The 23,957-nt window shown below is 43.6% G+C and overlaps 1 long non-coding RNA gene across 2 annotated transcripts; it reads left to right on the top strand.

Moving 5' to 3' along the window:
- Positions 1-12,536: 12,536 nt before the first annotated feature.
- On the top strand, positions 12,537-22,389 carry LOC108584219. Of its 2 annotated transcripts, XR_001899183.3 has the most exons (4): positions 12,537-13,466; positions 14,147-14,258; positions 18,099-18,211; positions 22,281-22,389. It is a non-coding gene; the product is annotated as an uncharacterized LOC108584219 (long non-coding RNA). The 2 variants fall into 2 exon arrangements; XR_002520061.2 differs by having other exon boundaries at positions 12,537-14,258.
- Positions 22,390-23,957: the final 1,568 nt, after the last annotated feature.

The following is a 23,957-nucleotide window of genomic DNA, read 5'->3' as shown; positions in this document are numbered from 1 at the left end:
GCTGGAGTGCAGTGGCCTGAACTCAGCTCACTGTAACATCTGCCTCCCAGATTCAAGTGATTCTCCTACCTCAGCCTCCCAAGTAGCTGGGATTACAGGTGCACACCACAATGCCAGGCTAAGTTTTTTATTTGTAAAGATGGCATTTCGCCAAGTTGGTCAGGCTGATCTTGAACTCCTGACCTCAAGTGATCTACCCACCCCGGCCTCCCAAAGTGCTGGGATTACAGGCATGAGCCCGTAATTAGCCCATGACTGGCCTGATTTTTATTTTAAAATATAATATTAAAATATTATTTACCTTGATTCCTGAGATTCCTGGCCCCTCTTAAATTTTGCACCAAGGCCAGCATCTCACTGGCCTCCCCCCAGTCCTCTGAGTAGGGCAGGAATGGAGGCAGGGACAGGATGTCCACAGAGGATGGTGGCTGCTGCCCCACAGGGCACCCAGGCTCCTCCTTTCTCCCCTCTTCCTCCCACTGCATATGTGCCACCTCTACGCCCTTTTCCCCACTGGGCAGGGGCCACCTCCCTGAGTACCAGGTGGTGGGCTCCAGATGATGTTGTGGGGGCCTTCCCTGGGGTCCCTGGGTCACTAGACCTCAGCTAAAGTCACCTCCTATTACTGACCCCTAGGAAACCCACGCCCACACAGGGTGTAGATGCCTTTGAGGGAAAGGCCTTGGGGAGGGCCTGTGGGGGGACACAGTGCAGCCCTTCTCCCTGTGTAACCCCAGTCCTTGCCCTCTGTGTATGGTGGGAGGTCCCCAGACAAAGCACTGAGGATCTGAGTTCATTTACAGTCTTCTGGATGACAATGGCCTGTTCATCACTGGTGAACTTTATACCCCACATGATAATCATTTCAGGGACAGCACCTCCATCTCAGTGGTCTCATAGGCAGGTCCTGCTGTGATCCCCTTTATACAAATGGGGATAGAGGCCAGAGAGGTGAGGCCACCTGCCCAAGTCACTCAGCTCATATCGCAGAGCTGGCAGAGTTGATGAGTACCTTGGACAGTTGCACCAAATGCCATGGATTGGGACGACTAGATCAAGATGTAATTTCACAGAAATAAAGGAAGGCCTTGTACTTTATTCCAAATATCAACTCTGAAAGGAACCGGATAATAAAGATAGTGTCAGCTCAGCAGCACTAGTGATTGAGAAGGTCACAGGGCTTTAGTTAGTCCAACTCCAGCTCTTCCCTGTCCCTGTCCCCTGAGCTGATGGAGCTGGCGTGTGCACCTCTGTGGCCTCAGTTTCCCCTTCTGCAAAGTGAGGCTTCCTGATTGGTGAGGGCCTTGCATCCTGATGCCCACCCCTGCAGTGGCCGTGGTGAGGGCTTCCATGAGGAAAGCTGACCCTGTGCAACTCCAGCAGTGCCCCCATCGGGGGAGGGTTAAGACCAGTGGGTGCCAGGCTGGGACTGGGGTCTCAGTGTCCTGCAGGTACTTCCAGGCAAGGAGTCCCCATCAGGGTCAGGCTTTGTGCCAGGGCCGAGGTCCTGGAGGAACCAGATTTACCCCAACTCAAGTCCACAAAAGGAGGGTGTCATGTGAGGTGACAGCCACATGCAGTGTGATGCTTGCAGGACAGAGACTGGGACAGGGAAAGCCCAAGGGGTCTCCACAGAGGATGAGTGACAGGTGCAGAGGACACCTGGCAGGGGACTCCCAGGCATAGAGTCTCAAGAAGCTCCAGGTGGCCCACAGGGTTGGAGCAAATGAGTCCTGGGGTCAAAGTGGTCTAAGAGCAGGCTAGACAGGTACCAGGCCCAGACCCAGAGAACTCATCCCTGGGGGACAGACTTATCTGGGGAGTCCTGGAGGTCATTTGCAGGGAAACGATGAGACCAGATTTGGATGGGTGGGCAGGGGTGCGAATCCAGAACTAGGGACACCCCAGGGAGGGTGTTGTGGTGACCCAGGCAGTTTGACTGATACGAGGACAGATTCAGTTGAAGGAGGAACAGGAGAGGGAGGAGCAAGGACAACCATGGGTTTTTTTGATAAACAGTGAAGAGAACACTGGGCATGTCAGCGCATCCCGTGTTTTAAACAAAAATGCCCAAGGGAAGTGGTGGTCTGCAAAGCATCCCAAGAAGGCAGCAAGGGCTTGGCTTGGTCTCCCCCAAGGCCATCCACTCATTGACTTGCTCATAAAGGCTTACTGGGGGCCAGGCTGGGGGACACAGGGAGGGTGGACCAAACAGAGGGGGACTGTCCAGTCAGGAGGACAGATCATGGCCCATTTTTGGAGCAATAAAGGGGGAGGGGGTACCCCCTCTGCAGTGGGAGGATGCCAATACTGGTCTCACTGATCAAGGAGCACTGGCTTGTGATGGGCACCCCCTCAAAGGCAGCAGTGCCAGTGGAGAGGAGACCAAGGGCTGTGGAGGGGAGCTCCTGGAGGACACGAAGGGAGAGGCTGACAGACCACATGGTCCTTGTGGCCTGCTTTTATCCTCAGATCCAGGAGGAGTCTTTGGAGGGATTTGGGGAGGAGACTGACCATCAGATTTGTGTGCTTCTGGTGAGAGGCTGGTATAGATCAGATTAGAGGAGGGAGGCCCAGGGCGGAGAGTGGGGGTAGCCAGGTCCGGGGGAGGTGGGGAGCCTGGAGGAGGCACAGGTTTAAGCCACCAGGGGCCCAGATTGCTGTGAAATGGGCGGGTGAAGCTGAATTGGGGGCACCAGAGGCTGATGGGGAGTAGTGGGCATTCTCGGGGACTTCCCGAGGGAGACTGGATTTCAGAAACATGTATGAGAAATCATAAAAATGTACATTCCTTTTAATGAAGTCACTCCACTTCTAGAAATCTGTCTTGGGGAGATAAAACTTCGCTAAAAATTCTTAATGTGTGGGAGGCTGAGGTAGGAGAATCCCTTGAACCTGGGAGGCGGAGGTTGCAGTGAGCCAAGGTTGTGCCGCTGCACTACAGCCTGAGCGACAGAGACTGTCTCCAAAAAAAAAAAAAAAAAAAAAAAGGAAATGTGTTCATGGAGGAAAAAGTGGAAACAGCCTAAATGTTGAACATTAGGGGGAGGTAAAATAAACTATGTTACATCCACGGGAGGGGACATTAAACATTTAAGATAAATATGTTTTTGACAACTGTAATGACATAATAAACATTTTAAAACATTTAAACATTTGAAATATTTCTATTTTAATTTACAGTAAAGTTTACTCTTTTTGGTATAGCTATTAAAACCTAGTATAATTTTTAAAAAATCATTGACTCATGTAACTATCACAATTGAAATACAGAATTATTTCCACCACCACCCCCGTATTTCTCTAAGCACCCCTTTTTTAGAGAAACAGTCTCATTCTGTCACTCAGGCTGGTGTGCAGAGGTGCAATCTTGGCTCACTGCAACCTCCGCCTCCTGAGTTCAAGTGATTCTCTTGCTTCAGCCTCTTGAGTAGCTGGAATCACAGGTGTGTGTCACCACACCCGGGTAATTTTTGTATTTTTAGTAGAGATAGGGTTTCGCCATGTTGGCCAGGCTGGTCTCAAATTCCTTGCCCCAAGTGACCCACCTGCCTCAGCCTCCCACAGTGCTGGAATTACAGGGGTGAGCCACTGCTTTCAGCCCTTATGTTCCTCTTATAGACACACCCTTTCTCTACCCCAATCATGGCAAGCACTGATCTCGTTCTATACTTTTACTTTTTACAAAATATCATAGAAATGCAAATGTAAAGGATGTGACCTTTTTTTTTAATTAAACTTTTTATTTGGGGATAATTGTAGCTTCTCATGCGGTTGTGAGGAATAATACAGAGGGATCCGCGGTACTCCGGCCAGTTCCCTCAAGGGTAGCACCTTGCAGCTACAGTAACGGATCACAGCCAGGATATTGACACTGATACAGCGAGAATGGAAAGTTCCCTCCCAAACAGCCCTCATGCTGCCCTTTCACAGAAACACCCACGTCCCACTGTCCCAAACCCCTCTTTAGCCCCTGGCAACTACTAATTTGGTCTCCACTTGTATAATTTTGTCATTTCAAGAATGTTCTGCACATGGAATCATATAATATGTGACTTCTGGGGACTGGCTTTCTCCCACTCAGCATAGTTTTCTGGGTTTTCCTCCAGGTGGCTCGGTTGCAACGTAGTTTGTTCCTTTTTAATGCTGAGTAGGAGTCTAAGTATGTAACCTTCTGAGTCTGGCTTCCTGAGTTCAGTGTAACAATGTTGCAATTCATCCCAGTTGCCTTATGGATCAACAGTTTGTTCCCTATTATTGCTGAGCCTGATTCCATTTATGAAGGTCTCACAATGTGTTTAGCCATTCACCAGTTGAATGACGATTGGGTTGTTTCCACGTGTGTGTGTGTGTGTGTGTGTGTGTGTGTGTGTGTGTGGTGGGTCAAACCAGATGTTTCTGCTTCTTACCAATGGTGAATAAAACCAGTATAAATATTTGCATACAAATTTTTGTTTGAACATAAGTTATCATTCAATTTAGATAAAAACCTATGAGTAGGGTTTGCTTGATATGCATAAACACGTTTATTAGAAATTGCCAAATGGTTTTCATAGAGGAGGCTGCTGGGGGTGGGGACATAGGGGTACAGGAGGGTTCGGTTAATGAAGCTTCTGCCAGCCCAGTTGGAAAACAGGCCTGTGTCCCAGCACTGAGGTGCCCAAATCCCTTGCCCAGACCTGAGCTAGGCAGGGTCTCAAGATCACAGTCAGTCAAGAGTCAGAAGCGGCATCTTCTGCTCCAGAAGCTTCTGTTCCTGTGGGCCCTGCCCCCTCCTCAGGGCTCCACAGGAGCTGTTCAATACGCTGGGTGCTGTGCAAATTGTAGGGCACAGCCAGACACTTGGAGCTCAGAGGGACCCAGGGTGAGCAGGATTGGCCAAAGCTGGAAGTGGGTCTCTGCAGGTCACACTCCACCTGCTGCCTCCAGACCTTGGACATTTCATGGGGGCTGGGCCAGTTACAGGGAGGGAAAGGGAAATGGGGACCCTTCCAATTGCTGCCCTGGGACCCTAAGATCTTGGGTAGTGACAAGGAACCTGGAAGCACAGCTGTCCCCAAGAGGCCTTCCTGAAGTCCATGGACAGGACTTCAGACTGGACAGTTACTCATCTGTTTTTCCATCAGTCTGTCCATCCATGTATCTGTCCATGCACACACACCCCCATCCTTCCACAAGCCCCCTGAGGCCTCCTGGGGCCTGACCTATATAGACCCTCAGCTCCTGATGTCCCAGGCAAGGCAGGATTGGCCTCGCCCAGCCCCGGTGAGACCTGAAGTGTGCCTGCTCATGCACTGTGGGAGAAGGGGGCTGTGGCACTGGGATCCCCTGGGAGTACTTGTCCCTGCCCAGCCCAGAGCTCAGGTTGCAGGTGAGACCCTCTGTGAAGAAGACAAGGGGCAGGGGATACTGGGGATTCCACATCAGCAAAGGTGGCCTGGTGGCAGTGGCAACCTCAAACAGGCCTGGGAGCTGGAACCAGGGCTGGAGGGCAGAGGGAGGAAGGGCATGCTGGAAGATGGGTGTGAGCAAAGGCACAGGAGTGACCTTAGTGGCCCTTCTGTCAACAGGGATATGGCAGTTACATATGGGCCCCCGTGGAACCATCCTGAAGGATCATCTCAGAGACCCTAGAACCTGTCCACCATTCCACCTGCCCTGGCACCCTGCCCACCACCCAGAAATTCCTTCTATTCTGCCACATGGCTGGGCCCTGCACTGGGCCAGGACTTCATGGGGGAAGGGGACAAGGGAGGGAGGGAATCTGGGCCCTGCATGGGACACAGGCAGTGACCACCTGGTAAAGAAGACTATGGTCTCGATTTCCTGACCTGGTGATCTGCCTGCCTTGGCCCCCCAAAGTGTTGGGATTACAGGCATCGACCGCTGCATGTGACTTACAACTTTTTTCCATAGCGTGTATCCTAATTTATCTTTACAGCAATAGTGTATAAGATTTCCCCTTTATCCAAATCCACACCAGCATTCCTTTTAATTTTTAAGATAATTTCAGTAACATGCATCTAGTAGGTGTGGGATGGTATCTGAATGTGGTTTTGGAGTACATTCTCTTCTGATGCGTAGTAATGGTGAGGACCTTTTTTCTCTTATGTGTTTATGCATTTTATGTCATTTATGCAGTGATGTCTGTTGAGGTTTTTTGCCCAATTTTAGTTTGGATACGTATTTTTCATGCTTTTTTTTTTTCTTCGGTGTACATGTTTGTTAACAACCAGTTATCACTTCTATGATTCCCTCATATTTTCTCACAATCTTTTTCTTTTTTGAGACCGGTCACTCTCACCCAAGCTGGATCACAGTGGCACATCACAGGACCATGTAGATTGGAATATTGGCTACCTACAGCTTTGCAATGCAATTTGATATCAGGAATTGTGAGTCTTCCAACTTCGTTTGTATTTCTCAGGATTCATTAGATGTTCAGGCCTGTTTGTGGTTCCATGTTAATATTAGCATTGTGTATTTACATTTTTTTTTTGGACGGTGTGTTGCTCTGTCGCCAGGCTGGAGTGCAGTGGTGCCATCTTGGCTCACTGCAACCTCCACCTCCCGGGTTTAAGTGATTCCCCTGCCTCAGCCTTCCTAGTAGCTGGGACTACAGGTGCACGCCACCATGCCCAGCTAATTTTGTTTTTTGTATTTTAGTAGAGATGAGGTTTCATCATGTTGGCCAGGATGGTCTTGATCTGGCCTGGTGATCCACCTAACTCGACCTCCCAAAGTGCTGGGATTACAGACGTGAGCCACTGTGCCCACCCACTTTTTTTTTTTTTTTTGAGATGGAATCTCACTCTGTCGCCAGGTTAGAGTGCAGTGGTGTGATCTCAGCTCACTGCAACCTCCATCTCCCAAGTTCAAGTGATTCTCCTGTCTCAGCCCCCCAAGTAGCTCAGGCTACAGGCATGTGCCACCACGCCCAGCTAATTTTTGTATTTTTAGTAGAGATGGAGTTTCACCATGTTTGCTAGGATGGTCTCGATCTCCTGACCTCATGATCCACCTGCCTCAGCCTCTCAAGATGCTACGATTACAGGTGTGAACCACCGCACCTGGCCTATAGTTCTTCAATGTTTTGTCTATAATAAGGCATGTAAGCAGAGGGTATACTGGGACATTTTTAATTCTCTGGGGCTTTTTTTTGTTTCTGTTTTTGAGACAGAGTTCTGCTCTGTTGCCCAGGCTGGAGTGCTGTGGCATAATCTTGGTTTACTACAACCTTTGTCTCCCAGGTTCAAGTGATTTTTGTGCCTCAGCCACTCAAGTAGCTAGAATTACAAGTGTGTGCCACCATGCCCAGCTAATTTTTGTATTTTTTAGTACAGGCGGGGTTTTGCTACATTGGCCAGGCTGGTCTCGAACTTCTGACCTCAGACAATCGCCCACCTCAGCCTCCCAAGGTGCTGGGATTACACACATGAGCTACCTTACCCAGCCTCATCAGGGACATTTTGATACATGTGTATTTTGGGTGATTATTAAATCAGGGTACTTAATATGACTATTCCTTCATACAGGTATTATTTCTCTGTGGTGAGAACACTCAAAATTGTTCCCTTCTAGCTTTTTTTGAAAAATACAATACAATATTGTAACCAGAGTTACGCAGCTGTGGAACAGGACACTAGAATGTATTCCTCCCAACTAACTGTAACTTTGTTTCCATCACCAATCCCTCCTATCCTCCCCTCCTTCCCCAGCCTCAGGAAACCACTCCTGTACTTTCTGCTTCTTGAAGGTTAAGTTTTTGGATTCAATGTGAGTGAGGTCATGCAGTGTTTGTGTTTTTTGCTTGGCTTATTTAACAGAATATTTTCTAGGTTCATTGGTGTTGCCCTAAATGAAAATTGCATTATTTTTTATGACCGAAGAGTATATCATTGTATATATTTACTTCATTTTCTTTGTCCCTTCATTTGCAGGTGAACAGGTAGGCGGATTCCATCATCCTAGCTATTGTGAATAGTGATGTAATAGACATGGAAAGGCAGATGTCTCTTCAAAATACTGATTTGCTTTGACTGTGTAGCTAGTAGTGGGATGAATACATCATATGGTTATGTATTTTCAGTTTTTTAAGGAATCTGCAACTGCTTTCTGTAATGTATATAGTAATTGACCCTCCCATGAACACTTCTTTTTTCCTGGAAACTCACACCAGCATTTGTGTTTGTATTTTTATTTGTCATATTCATTTAAATAAGTGAGATGCTTTCTGCGTATGGTTTTGATTTCCATTTTGTGCAGGATTAGTAAAGTAAACCACATTTTTGTAAAGATAGAGTCAGTCTTATGTCTTCTTTGCTGAAAAGTCTATTCAGGCTCTTTGCCCAATTTTGGTTCAGTTACTCATTTCTCTTTTGCTTAGTTTTTTTGCTAGTTACTAAGGTTAGTAGCTTGTGCCTTTTGGAAAACAATGCCTTATCAGCTGTTTGTTTCCCCAAACTTTTTTTCTCACCTTTAGGATGCTGTTCTTTTTTGTATTTTTCTCTGCCCCCTTCCCCCAAACCAGACTCTGATGGAGTCTTTGTCACCCAGGCTGGAGTGCAGTGGTGCAATCTCAGCTCACTGCAACCTCTGTCTCCCAGGTTCAAGCAATTCTCCTGCCTCAGCCTCCTGAGTACCTGGGATTACAGGTGCTTACAACCATGCCTGGCTAATTTTTGTATTTTTACTAGAGACAGCATTTCACCATGTTGGCTAGGCTGGTCTCAAACTCCTGACCTCGTGAGCGACCATGCCCGGTCTAGGATGCCTTCTCTTTGGGTTCATTTGTTCTCTCCTGGGCAGAGGCTCTGATGTTGTACTTAGTCTCTCAGGTTTATATTTGCATTTGTTGGCAGTGATGTCAGTGTCCCATCCAAAAAAGAGATTGTTAAGCCATTTTATTGTCTATGTGTATTTTCCACCTAATTTTTCCTTTTCTTTTTCTTTTTTCTTTGTGCAACCTGTGTGCACAGGGTCAAGTTTTCCCTAAATATATGTTTATCCCATATTTTCTCCTTGGAGTGTTTTGCTCTCCAGACTGAATTTAACTCTTTGATTTGTTTTTCATAGATTTTTGTGTATTGGGCAACATAGAGGTGCTAGTTCAATCTTGTGCACATGAGTACCCAGTTTTCTCAACTGTTGTGTCTTTGGTGTGCTTTTGAAAAATGTCTGCGCTAATTTTGGATTGATTACTTGGCTCCCTCATTTTGTCCATTTGGTTGTCTTTCTATGTTTATGCCAGTCAGTGATTGCCTGGATGACTGTAGGTTTTGTTTTGTCTATCATCTATGCTATCTATCTATCTATCTATCTATCTATCTATCTATCTATCTATCTATAATGCATACATCCTAATCCTTTTGTTTTTGTTTTTTTTTTTTTGTTTTGTTTTTTTTTGAGGCTGGTTATTGCTCTGTCACACAGGCTGGAGTGCAGTGCTACAATCTTGGCTCTTTGCAGCCTTGACCTCCTGGGCTCAAGTGATCCTCTCTCCTCAGCCTCCCAAGTAGCTGGGACTACAGGTGCGCACCACCATGCCCCACTAATTTTTTTATACTTTTTGTAGAGGTAGGTTTTGCCATGTTGTCCAGACTTCTCTTCAACTCCCAGGCTCAAGTGATCTGCCTGCCTCAGCCTCCCAAGGTGTGTGAGTACTTGTGGGAGCCACTGTGCCCAGGGAAACCCTGTTTAAAAAAAAAAAAATAGACTTTTATTTTGATTAAAATGCAGGTTCGTTACACGTGAACATTTGATGACACTGAGGCTTGTGGCCACTGACCCCATCACCCAGGTAGAGAGCAAAGTGCCAATCAGGTGATTCTTCTGCCCACACCCGCTTTCTGCCTCCTTTTTTCATCTGATAGTCCCCAGTGTCTATTGTTTCCATCTTTATGTTTGAATGTATTCACTGTTTAGCTCCCACTCATAAGTGAGAACATGGAGTATTTCGTTTTCTGTTCTTGCCTTGGTTTGCTAAATGTAATAATCCCCAGGTCTATCCATGCTGCTTAGGACATTATTGTGTGTTTTTCTTATGGCTGTGTAGTATTTTGTGGTGTGTATGCACCACATTAAAAAAAAAAGTCAAATCCACTGTTGCTGGTCACCTAGGATGCTTTCACATCTTTGTTCTTGTGAACAGCATGGCCATGAATGCAGGAGAGCTTGTGTCTTTTTGAAGAAGGATTTATTGTATTTTGGGTAGATACCAAGTGTAGTGGAATTGCTGGGTCTGATGGTAGTTCTAAGTTCTTTGAGAATCTCTAAACTGCTTTCCACGGTGTGAACTAGTTTTCACGTTGACCAAGAGTATAGCAGCGTTCCCTTTCCTTTGCCACCTCCCAGCATGTTGTTTTGACTTTGGAAAAATGTCCATTGTGACCAATGTGAGATGATATCTCATTGTATTTGGGAGTTCCATTGCACTGATGATTAGTGACGTTGTGCATTTTTTCATATGGGTTGTTCACTTGAACGTCATCTTTTTATTTTATTTTATTTTTTGAGACAGTGTCTCACTCCATTGCCCAGACTGGAGTGCAGTGGTGCAATCTTGGCTCACTGCAACCTCTGCCTCCTGGGTTCAAGCGATACTCCTGTCTCAGCCTCCTGAGTACCTGGGATTACAGGTGAGCACCACCATGCCCAGTTAATTTTTGTATTTTTAGTAGAGATGAGGTTTCACCATTTTGGCCAGGCTGATCTCAAACTTCTGGCCTCAAGCTGTGTGCCTGCCTCAGCCTCTGAAAGTGCTGGGATTGCAGGCATGAGCCACCATGCTCAGCCTGTTCCCTTAAATTTCTTTACAAAAATTTACCCTATGGTAAAGATGTACCACAAGAGGGTAGAATGAGACACTTTGGTCTGTGCATACATTGTGTAGTGATGAAATCAGGGTATTTAGCATCTCTCTTTCCTCATAAAATTGTTATTCCTTTGAGGTGAGGACATTCAGAATCCTCTTTTCTAACTTTCTTGAAAAGTACACTCTGATAATGTTAGACCTGGTCACCCTGCTGCTGTGGAATAGAACTACAGGTTTCATTCCTCTCATGGAATATGTAAGTTTATACCTGTTTCCAATCCCTGACCGTGCCCCAGCTTTGAACCCCAACCCGTGGTAAGAACAGTTATGCTTACTAGTTCTATGAAATAAGATTTTTAGATTCCGCCTGAGTGAGACAACGCGATGTTTGTCTTTCTCTCCATAGTTTATTTCTTTTTTCTTTTTTCCTTTATTTATTTATTTATTTTTTGGAGACAGTGTCTGGCTCTGGTTGCTCAAGCTGGAGTGTAGGGGTGCAATCTCAGCTCACTGCCACCTCAGCCTCCCGAGTAGCTGGGACTTTTGAGAAATGTCTCTTCAGGTTCATTGCCCAACTCTGGCTGGGTGACTGGGTTTTGCATGTTTTGCTTCTTAGTAGCATTAGTTTCTCGTGCATACCATGTAACAACCTCTTTCAGATAAATGATTCCTCATCATGCCCTCTCTATATGAAGGATGCCTTCTCATTGTTAATTACTTCATTGCTCCCTTTACCATGCCGTAGTTCTTGAGGTTTTGTTTTGTTTTGTTTTTTTCACTTGTTGAGTTTTCCTTTTGTTAGCAGCAATTTTGGGTCAGGCCAGAAAGAAAAATCACAATTTTGATGCATTTCATTGATTTTGAGTATATTTTCCATATATTTCCTAACTGTTTTTTCTTTTTGCAACCTAGGAGCATAGATTAAGTTGCCCTGAGCTTCCACTCACTCTGTGTTTTCCTGTAGAAGTTTTATGCTTTTGGGTCTTGTGTTTAGGTTTTCATTTATTTCGAGTTGGTATTTGTGTATTGTGTAACATAAGGGTCCTATTTCATTCTTTTTCATGTGGATATCCTGTATTTTCAGATTCATTAATTGAACAGACATCCCACTCCTCATTGCGTCATCCAGACATTCTCTTGAAAACGGTGTGTTGACTCCATACAGATGTACGTTTAGGTTCTGTTATGTCTGCATGGTTTCACTGTTAGGCCACTGCCATAGTCTTTGGATGAGTAGATCTTTTCCATGTAATTTGAAATTGAACAGTGTGAGGCCTCCAAACAAGGTTATATTTCCTAGGATTGCTTTGCATGTTCAGAGTCTATGGTAGTTCCATGTGAATTTTTAGCTGTGTATAGTTACATTTCATGATAAGTTTGGTTCATACTGCATGTCCAGAATTAGGGGTGCAATGGGGATATTGCAGTACTTGTGTACCTTGCGTAAGGATTAAGGATAAACTCAAGGAGGTTTCCATGTTTTGTGTGTGGGTTTCCAGTTTTCTCAAGGTCATTTACAGAACAGACTAGCCGTTTCCCATTTTGTTTGGGTTTTTTGTTCGTTCGTTCGTTCGTTTGTTTGTTTTGATACAGAGTTTTGCTTTTTTGCCCAGGCTAGAGTGAAGTGGTGTGATCTTGGTTCACCGCAACCTCCACCTCCCAGATCCAAGCAATTCTCCTGCCTCAGCCCCCAAGTAGCTGGGATTACAGGCACACGCCACCACACTGGCTAATTTTTCTATTTTTATTATAAGAGACCATATTTCACCATGTTAGCCAGCCTGATCCCAAATTTCTGACATCTAGTGGTCTGCCTGCCATCGCCTCCCAAAATGTTGGGATTACAGGCATGAGCCACTGTGCCTGACCTTTTGAGAAATCTGTTGACTGTAAGTACATTCAGATTTGTCTGTTGGCTGTCTGATACTCTCCAATGATAAATGTTTCTATTTTTATGCCAGTTCCTTGCTGCCTCAGTAAGTATAGCTTTTTGACGTAATTTAACATCAGCGAGCATGAGACATTCAAGTGATTTTCTCTTTCTGGGAAGTGCTTTGGATTTCCAGGGTCTTCCATGGTTCTCTGTGAATTTTGCCGTTGTTCATTTACAGTTTTAAAATTGAGTTTGTCATACATGTCCAAAATTAGGGGGTACAGTGGGATTTTTTTTACTTGCGTACTTTGAGGAATGATGAAGTCAGGGTGTTTTGCATATCTATTCCCATGTCTAGTTTTTGTTTGCGGTATGAACCTTCAGTGTTCCTCTCCTTTCTAGCTCTATTGAAAGAGATCCTACCGTATTGTTACTTGTAGTCACCCTCCTGTGGAGTAGATCACCAGCATTAATTCCTCCCCTGGAAGTGCAACTTGGTACCCATTACCAATGCCAGCCCATGCCCTCCCCTCCCCCCAGCGTCTGATAACCACTATTGTACTTTCACTTTCAATTAGATAAGTTTTTTTTAGTCTCCTCATAGGTCAAATGATGCCGTGTTTTTGTTTCCCTGCCTGGCTGATTCCACTGAATATAATATCCTCCAGGTTTATCCGTGTTGCCACAAAGGACGTTATGTCATCAATCTTTGTTGATGGGGCGTATTTTGTTGTGTCTGTATACTGAAGTTCCTTCATTCCTTCATCAGTTGATGGACAGGTAGGTTGATTGCATACCTTGGCTATTGTGTATAGTGCTTCGGTCAACCTGGGAAGGCAGCTGTGGCTTCCATGCAGTGATTTCACTCTCCCTAAGTATATACCCACTGCTAGAATTGCCAGATGAAATGGTAGTTTCCTTTTTGATTGTTTGGGAAGCTCCAAGAGGTTTTCATAGTGTTTGTAGTAACAGTGATTTCTCCCAACTGTGTATGAGAGTATCTGTTTATACAACTTCCTCCGGGGAATTGGTTTGAAATAATTGGTTTCTTTGATTTGTTCAAATTAGGGTGAGTGTGTCTGAGCGTGGTTTTCATTTACAGTTTAGAGATGACTAGTAATGTTGAGAACTGCCCTTTTCACATGTTAGTGAATTGTGCACTTTTTAGTAATGTCTGTTCATGTTTGTTGCCCAATTTTGGTTGGGTTACTTGGTTTTGTGTGTTTTGCTCCTCAGTGGTGTGGTAGTTTCAGATACATGATTCCTTATGATGTCCTTTCTGTCTGAAGAATGCCTTCTGAGTGTTGGTTGGTGCATTGTTTCCTTTAATGTGCCTCCAGTAACCCCTATTGGAAGTTCTGCTTATAGGAGACAATGTTTTTTGGATTCCATATGTCTGATGTCATGCAGCGTGGGTCTCTCCTAAGCAGACTTGTTTCATTTCACTAATTGTCTTCCAGGTTTCTCCAAGTGGTTGCAGATGACATGATTTCCTGAAGTGTTACAGCTGAAGTGTGTTTCCTTGTGTATATATACTGTGGTTCCTTTATCCCTTCATCTGTGGATAGACAGGTAGGTTGATTCCACATCTTGGCTATTGTGACTAGGGCTTCAGGACACATGAAAAGGCAGATAACACAGGAATTTCATTTTCTCTAAACATGTACCCAGTGGTGGGATTGTTAGCTGGAGTGGCAGTTGTACTTTTACCTTTAGTTTTGTTCTTTTGTTTTTTGAGATGGAGTCTTGCTATTATTGCTCAGGCTGGAGTGCAGTGGCGTGATTTTGGCTCAGTGCAACCTCCACCTCCTGCGTTCAAGCGATTCTGCTGCCTCAGCCTCCCAAGTGGCTGGGAATATAGGCACCCGCCACCACGCCTCACTAATTTTTGTATTTTTAGTAGAGATGGGATTTCACCACGTTGGTGAGGCTGGTCTCAAACTCCTGACCTCAGGTGATCCATCTGTCTTGGCCTCCCAAAGTGCTGAGATTACAGGTGTGAGCCACTGCACCCAGCCTACATTTTACTTTTTTAAGGAACTTCCAAAAGTTTTTTGTAGTGTGTATAGTAATTTTCATTCCACAAAGAATGTAGGAGATTTTCTTTTTCTGCAAGTCTGCACTGACCATTGCCTTCAACAATTTTGACTTTTGTCTGTTGTAATACTCATTCTAGGTGGAATTAGATGATAACCGAGTATGGTTTTGATTCACATTTTTGTGATGATTAGTGATATTGAGAAACTGTAACCTGTGAGTCAGTTTCCTGCCTTCTTTTCACTCAGGTCTATTTAGATCCTCTTAAGTTGGATATTTGTTGTTGTTGTTGTTGCTTTTCGCTTAGTCATATCAATTTATTGCACATGTTAGATAACAACCTCTTTCAGGGGTAGGATTTTTTATAGTTTCTCCCAGTCTTTAGGATTCCTCTTGTTTGTTTGTTTGTTTTCTTTTCCCTGTAGAAGTTGTAAAGTGTTGGCCGGGCGCGGTGGCTCAAGCCTGTAATCCCAGCACTTTGGGAGGCCGAGACGGGCGGATCACGAGGTCAGGAGATCGAGACCATCCTGGCTAACACGGTGAAACCCCGTCTCTACTAAAAAATACAAAAAACTAGCCGGGCGAAGTGGCGGGCGCCTGTGGTCCCAGCTACTCGGGAGGCTGAGGCAGGAGAATGGCGTGAACCCGGGAGGCGGAGCTTGCAGTGAGCTGAGATCCGGCCACCGCACTCCAGCCTGGGTGACAGAGCCAGACTCAGTCTCAAAAAAAAAAAAAAAAAAAAAAAAAAAGAAGTTGTAAAGTGTCCCTAGTCTCATATGGTTATAGTTGCGTATGTTAGCAGTGATTTTTGTGTTCAACACCCCACTTCCACCAAGCACAAAAACATTGCGTGTGTGTGCGTGTAGTTTCCCTACTTTTTTTTTTTTTTTTTTTTTTTAGTGTTATGATGCTTTTTTACCTTTTGCAGCCTGTTTGCATAGATACAGGGTTTCCTAAAATATACACCCACTCTATATTTTCTTATAAGACCTTTACAGTTTCAAGATTGAGTTTAGGTCTTTAATTCATTTTGTGTTGATTTTGTGTATCGTGCATTGTAAGGGTCCTATTTCAGTGTTTTTCCTGTGGATATTCAGTTTTCTCAAAATCAGTAATTGAACCAGACTCTCCCTTTCCCATTGTATCTTTTGGGGGTTTTGAAAACTGTGTTCCCTACATATCATGTTGGATAGAGTATTTGGCTGCCTCTTTCTGTCACTTAGGTCCTCGTTCTGTGTTTGTGACAGTCATGGATTGTTTCGATAACTACAGATTGTTTTTTCATTTATTATTTTCTTTGGTTCTAACCTTGGATTGTTTTAATGCATTCTACCCTTATTATAGTTTAAAAGGTACATATACAAGTTAGTTGCATCTGTTGATTGCATCACGCTGAGGCTTGGGGTCCCAACAACCCCATAACCAAGACAGTGAGCAGAGGGCCCTCAGGGTGGGTCTTCAGTACATGCTCCGTCTCCCCTGTTTTTTTTATTGGTCTGGTGGTCATTCCAGGTGTCTGCTGTTCTCTTCTTTATGCTTGAGTGCATTCAAAGTTTAGCTCCCGCTTACAAGTGAGAACATGTGGCGTTTGTTTTCTATTTGGGCCTTAGTTCATTTACGACAGTGGCCTGCAGTTTCCATCTTCTGGGCTCAGGTGATCCTCCCACCTCAGCCTCAGGATTAGATAGGACTACAGGTGCCCACCACCACATCCGGCTAATTTTTGTATTATCATAAACATGGGATTTCACCATTCTGCCCAGGCTGGTCTTGAATTCTGGACTGAAGCGATCCTACTGCCTCGGGTTCCCAAAGTTTTAGAATTACAGGTGTGACTCACTGTGCCAGCCTCTCATCCACTGTTGATGGCTAGGTTGATTCCATGTCTTTGACATTGTGAATAACACTGCCATGAACATACGAGTGTCTGTGTCTTTTGGATAGAAGGATTGATTTTCCTTTGGGTGGATGCACAGGAGTGGGCTTACTGGGTGAGATGGTAGTTCTGTTTTCAGCTCTTTGAGAAATCCCCGATCTGCTTTCAACTGTGTCTGTACTAGTTTTCAACACCCCCATCTGAAAGCATACCAGTGTTTCCTTCTTTGCCTGCATGGTCCTCACCATGGATGGGATGGCATGTCGTCATGCTTTTGATTGGCAGCTCTCTGTTAATGAGTGAGCTTGAGCATGTTTTCCTATTTGTTAGTGGCTTGTACATCGACTTTAGAGAAGTGCATGTTCACATCCCTGGACTGTTTATTAACAGGATATTCTTTTTCTGTTTATTCCCCTGGTTGACTTGTTGAAGGGCCTTGTGGATTCTGCATATTAGACGTTGGTCAGATGCACAGTTTGGGACCGTGTTCTCCCATTCTGTACGCTGTTTACTCTGTTGTAGTCTCTCTTGCTGTGCAGCAGCTCTTTCAGGTGTTAAGTCTGATTTGTCAACTTTTGTTTTTGTTGCTGTTGCTCTTCAGGACTTAGCCATCTAAATGCTTTGCCAAAGCCTATGTGGAGAAGGATATTTCACAAGTGTTCTCATAAGATTTTAATAGTTTGAGTTTTTCCATTGAAATCTTTCATTCATGTTGAGTTCCTCTTTGTGTCTGGTGCGAGGTAGGGACCTAGTGTTTTTCTTCTGCACATGGCTAGCTGCTTATTTCAGCACCATTGATTGAATAGGGTGTCCTTCTCCCTTTGCTTACTTTTGTGGATTCTATGATAGATCAGATAGTTTTCAGTGTGTGGTTTTACTTCTTGGTCCTCTCTTGTGTTCCACTGCTCTGTGTGGAAGTGGGTCCCTGACTTTTCCATGAAAATTGAAATCAGGAAGTGTGATGTGTCCGATGTAGTCTGGATGTCTCAGGATTGCTGAGGATGAAACTCAGGGTGCTTCATTGTCCCACATGAATATTAGCAGTGCATATTTCTATTTCTTTCAACAAATGCGTTGCATAGTAAAGGAACAATACAACGAGAGGGTAGAGTGGGGCGTTATGGTCCATGAATACATTGTGGAATGATGAAATCAGGGTACTTAGAGTTCCTGCTACATTTTCCCATTGTTTATTCCTTTATGGTAAGAACCTTCAATATTCTCCTGTCAAGCTGCTTTGAAAGTGATGTGCCGATACTGTTAACCCTGGTCACCCTGCAGTGGAATAGAACAACAGAGTTTTCTTCCTCTCACTTATGTGTAACTTTGTACCCATTTATGATCCCTGCCCATTACCCCTCTTTTCTCCCAGTCTCTGGAAACCAATATTGTGCTCGCCAGGTCTTTGAGATAGAGTTTCTCAGATTCTGCATGTGTGAGATGACTCAAGGTTTGTTTCTCTCCCCCTCACTCATTTAATTTACCATCATGCCCTCCAGGTGCAATCGTGTGGTTCCCCACGATGTGATGTCATTGTGATTTTCTGTCTGAAGAGTATCCCAGTGTGTACATGTGGAGCAACTTCTTTCTCCCTTCATCTGTGGATAAGCAGGTAGGTTGATGCTTACACTGGCTCTTGGGAACAGTGCTGGAATCCACGTGGGTGGGTAGATCTATCTTTGGTGTCCTGATTTCAATGACTTTAAGTGTATTCCTAGTAGTAGAATTGCTGGTTGAAATGGTAGTTGGAGTCTTTTAAGGTTGGGAGGAACCTCCAAGTGGTTTCTGTAGTGTGTGTGCTAGTTTACCTTCTCACGAACTGTGGAGAAGAGTGTCTCTCTCTCTGGAAACACACCAGCATTTCCCTTTCTTTCAATGCTTTTTTTCTTTTTTTGTAACACTCATTCCAATTAGAACGAGATGGTGTCTAAGTGTGGTTTTAATTTACATTTTGCTTGTGGTTAGTGATGTTTGCCAGGTTATTGTGAACTTGTTTCAATTTGTTGTGTAAGACTGGGCAAAGGACGTGAAGACCTGAGATGGATGCACAGGTTAAAGATTCTGAATCAACATTACTGATCCTCACGAGAAGTCAATCAAAACCACACTGAGATAGCATCTGTCTCTGGTGAGAATGAATATTACCAAAATGGGACAGCAGTTTCATTGTCGTATAGTCTGTGTGTATAACCAGCGAGTGCAAGGCACAGTTTGATCTGTGTAAACGTAGCATCATCATGAAGTCGCAGTGTCTGGCATCTCTGTGAGCTCCAGACGTATGATTTCTCTGTGGAGAGAATATTCACAACTGACCTTTGTAGCTGTTTTGAAAATTGTGGTTTTCTGTTCTTGCCTTTTGGCATAATGGCCTGCGGCTCTGTCCAGGTTTCTGGTAAGGGCATGGATTTGTTTTTTATGGCTGTGTAGTGTTCCGTGCCATGTCTTTACCATTGTGAGTAGTACTTCTGTGAACATACGAGTGCATGTGTGTTTTCGATGGAAGGATTTTCCTTTGGGTAGATCCTTAGGAGTGGGGTTGCAGCGCTGGGTGGTTATTCTCTTTTAAGTTCTTTCAGAAATGTCCACACTACTCTCCAGGGTGTCTGAACTAGTTTGCATTTCCCCCTACAGTGGACCTGCATTTCTTTGCTAGTCTGCTCCACCAGCCTCTGTTGTTGTGGACCGTGTGTCATAATTGCCATTCTGACTAGTGCGACGTGGTATCGCAGTATGTTTTTGATGTGCGTTTCTCTGATGATCAGTGAGATTGAACATCTTTTCATTCTCATTGGTGACTGGTACACCTTCTTTTAAGTGTGTGTTCATGTCCCTTGCCCATTTACAAGTTGGGTTTTTTTTTTTCTGATTTTATTTGTTTAAGCTCTTTACATAAATCCTGGATATTAGACGTTTTTCAGATACGTAGTTGGGGAATGTGTTCTCTCATTCTATAGGCAATGTGTTGACTCTGATGGTTGTTTCTTGTTCTGTGCAGCAGCTCTTTTGTGTATTAGGTCCCACTTATCAGGAATTGTTTTTGTTGCCATTGCTTTTTGGGACTTGACATATAAATGCTTTGCCGAAACATCTGTCGAGAAGGGTATTTGCTAGATTCTCGTGCAGGATTTTTTTTATAGTTTCAAGTCTTGGATTTTTATGTATTTTTGTGTTTATTTACAGACCGAGTCTCGCTGTGTCATACAGGCTGGAATGCAATGGAGCGATCTTGGCTCACTGCATCCTCCACCTTCGGGGTTCATGTGATTCTTGTGCATCAGTCTCCCAAGTAACTGGGAGTACAGGTACGTGCCACCATACCCGGCTTAGTTTTGCTTTTTAAGTAGACAGGGTTTCACCATGTCAGCAGGGTGGTCTCGAACTTTCCGACCTCAAGTCATCCACCTGCTTTGGCCTCCCAGAGTGCTTGGATTCCAGGCATGAGCCACCACACCCAGCCCAGGATTTTGCATTTGAATCTTTGATTCAAGTTGAGTTGCTTTCTGTACATGGTGAGACACAGGCCCAGTGTTATTTCTTCTGCATCTAGGTAGCCACTGATCCCAACACCACTTACTGATAGGGAATCCTTTCTCCATTGCTTATTTTTGTTGTTTTATTTTCAAGTATCAAATGATTTCAGGTATGCAGGTTTGTATCTGGGTCTTCTAATCTGTTCCACTGTTCTGTGGAACCCGGGTCCTAACTTTTCATTAATGAAAATGGCAAAGGCATTGTCTATGGTTGTTTTTCTTAGAGTGTTTGCTTTTGTTTTACTGTTTTTAAATACAGCTAGCAGCCTACTTGCATGGTTGTTTTCTAAATCGTGCTCACCGTGTATTTCTTGTAGGGGTTTTGTGGTTTCAGGGTCGGTTTTGGGTCTTGAATGTATTTGCATTGATTTTGTTTTGCATGACATAAGGGTCCCATTTCAGTGTTTTGTATGTGAATATTCAGTTTGCTCCGTCATCTACTGAACAGAGGTCTTTGCCCATTGTGCCTTTGGTGTTGCTTTTTGAAAAATGTGTACATTTCACTATATGTACATTAGGGTTGAGTATTTGGATTTTACTCATTCTGACCACTTCATTAGTTTATGCCAATAGCTTGTTTGGATAATTATAAGTTTGTGTTTTCATTCATTGTTTTAGCTCTAAGTTTGTATTTTTAACATAATAATTTCGTTTATTATAGACTAATATAGTTTATTATAGACTAAAAGGTACAAAAGGCATATTAGTTTAACGCCTTTGGTATATTGCCTGATACTGAGACTTGGGGTCCCAGAGAGCTTATCATGCAGGGAGTGTGGACCCACCAGGCAGGTCTATAGCCCTTCATCCTTCTTCCTTTGTTGTCTTATAGTCAGCAGTGTCTGTTGTTTTCACTTTTTATGGTAGAGGGTGTTTTCAACGTTAGCTCCACCTTAGAAGTGAGAGGTATGTAATTTGGTGTTCTGTTTTTCCTTATTTCTCTTTAGATAATGGCCTCCAGCTCCTTTCATGTTGCTGCCAAGGTCATGATTTCGTCTTTTTTATAGCTGCCTAGTTTTTGTGGTATATATGTACCCCATTTCCTTTCTGATCCACTGTTGATGGATATCTAGGTTGATTCCGCGTGTTTGCCATTGTAAGAGTGCCACCAAGACCGTTTGTGTGCATGTGTGTTTTGGACAGAAGAATTTATTTTCCTTTGTGTATACCCCAGTGGTGGGCTTGCTGTGTCAGATGGTAGTTCTGGTTTAAATTCTTTGAGCAATCTTTGAAGTGCTTTCTATGGTGTCTGAACTTGCATTTTCACCAAAAGTGGACCAGTGTCCCCTTTCTCTGCTGCCACCGTCTGTGTCCTTTTTTTTTTTTTCAACTGTGTAATTGCTATTCTGACCAGTGTGAGATGACAGCTCATTATTGCTTTTGATTTATATTTCTCTGATAATTAGGTTTATGTTTCACATTCGTTGCTTACTTTTACATTATCTTTGAAAGTGTGTGTTTATATCCGGTGCGATTTATGAAGGTTGGTTGGGGTTTTCTTCAATTGATTTCTGTAAGGTCTTTCAGGTAGATTCTGGATATTAGGCCTTGGTCAGTATGGTTGGGAACATTTTCTCTCATCACTGTATGTTGTCTGTCTACTCTGTTGGTAATTTCTTGCATTGTGGTGGCTCTTTAGTGTATTAGATGTGGGAATTTCCTGGTCTCACATATTCTTCAGCATTGTTTCTTTCTACTGTATTGCTTAAAAACCAATTTGCTCTATAGTAAGATTTAATTAAAGAGTAGAGTGGGACATTTTGATCCATACATATGTACCTTGTGTAATGATGATGAAAGCAAGGCATTGACTGTCTCTATGACCTTGTGTAGTTATTATTTGTTAGTTCTCTGTGGTTGCAATATTCAGAATCCTTCTTTTCAGTCTTTTTTGAAAAATATGGTAGGATACTGTTAACTCTGGACACCGGCTGTGGAGTAGAACGGCTAAATTTATTCCTGTCATCTGAGTGTAACATTGTGTCCCCTTGCAGTCCTTGCCGGACTTCCCAACCCACAACCTCTCTTTCACCACTGTGGAGCTTTCTACTTCTAGGGGATAAAGTCGTTTAGAGAGGAAGTTGATCTCATTCTCACATGCATGAAATGATGCCATGTTTGCCTTTCTCTGCCTGACTCATTTCGTTGAAGGTCATGTCCTCCACGGTTCTGCACATTGCTGCAGGTGACATGGTTTCATGAATTTCTGTGGCCGAAGAGGATTCCATTGTGTGCTGCAGTGTCTTTATCCTTCATCTGTGCAAACAGGTAGGTGGATTGAATACCTTCGCTGTTGTGAATAGTCTTCAGTCGCCATAGGAAGGCCGATATCTCCTCAACATAACCCCAGATTCTATATGTGGTTTCTGTGTATAACCAGTGAAGGGATTGCTAGGTGAGCGGATAGTTGTAAAATGTTTAAAGACACCTTCAACTATTTTTGCTTCATGTGTATAGTAGCATTATAAAAGAAAGTGTCTTTTCTGCTGTTCTGCATTGGCCACTGTACTGTGAGCGTATGGGTTTTCTGTTGTTTTGGTAAGTTTCATTCTAATTGAGTGGGAACACATCTGAGGCATGGTTAGGTACTTAGACATTTGTGTGAGGATTAGTGAAGTTGAGCAGCTTCTCTTTGACCTGTTATCAGTGAATGTAGTGTTTTCTTTTGGATGTGCCTGTTCAGGTTGCTTTGCCAGTTTAGCTTGGGTATTGGGACATTCATTTTCCCAGTTAGAGTAGTGTTAGTTTCTCATGCATGTTAGATAACAACCCCTTTCACAGGTAGATTCTGCTGAACTTTCTCTCTCTCAATCTGTAGGATGATTTCTTTAATGGTTAGTTGTTCCTCTTCCCCATCGTAAGCTCTGGAAATGATGTATAGTCCCATGTGTTTGTATTCATGTTTTGTTAGCAGTGATTTTGTGTCCCATCCAAAAGAACAAAAATTGAAAAGTATTGCATGGAAATCAATTGCCATGTGGTCTAAGGGTTTCTTGCCGTGGAGTAATTTTTACTTTTGTTTTTCTTTCTTTTTGCAAACTGCGTGTAGAATACAAGTTTGCTGAGATACAGATACACTTTTTCTTATAGGAGCTTTGTGGCTGCAGGGTTGGGTTTAGGTGTTTATTTTGTGTGTTGATTTGGGGGTATTTTCAGACCCTGAAATGTTTCAGACCCTGAAATGTTGACTTCTTTGGCTTGTTTTTCTCATATAACACACTGGGGTTGTGTTCAAATTAAGCCATGGGACGCCCTTTTTTAGATTCTGGGCTCAAATGATTCTCTCCTTCCTTGTTGATACTCGCACTTAGGGAGAGGTGTCAGAAAGTCAGGAGAAGATCACAGTGGAAAAAGTTTATCTGTATTTAGGTGGAGATGGATGGCCAGCTCCTTCTGCCCAGGACTTCTGGAGAAGGTAGCCCTACCACTTAAATACCTCCCATCTCAGCCCTTCAGTAAATATAAGTGATTCATTAAATATTTAAACTTTACAAGACAGAGTAAGCCAGTGGAACTCGGAATTTAACTAAATTTAAATTTGAGGTAGCTGGTCAGTAGAACAAGTAATGGTAGTTTGGGTAACATACTCGATTTAAGGGGTTTTCTTTTGTTGTTTTTTTTTTGTTTTGTTTGTTTTCCTTAAACAGAGTTAACAATAATTAATTAGAACAAAGAAGGAGAAAACGATAAATGGTTGGCATGTGTAACATAAATGCTGTTGCATGACTTGTTCAGCCATAGCCTCAATTTGTATACTGAGATGAATCCTGAAGACTGTTATGGGTTACTGCACAGCGGTTACTTTTCTCATTCCAGCAACTATAGAAC

This window comes from Papio anubis, unplaced genomic scaffold, assembly GCF_008728515.1.
Source record: "Papio anubis isolate 15944 unplaced genomic scaffold, Panubis1.0 scaffold276, whole genome shotgun sequence".
Lineage (NCBI taxonomy): Eukaryota > Metazoa > Chordata > Mammalia > Primates > Cercopithecidae > Papio > Papio anubis.
The sequence above is the reverse complement of the archived record's forward strand: the minus strand, read 5'-3'. Positions and strand labels throughout refer to the sequence as shown.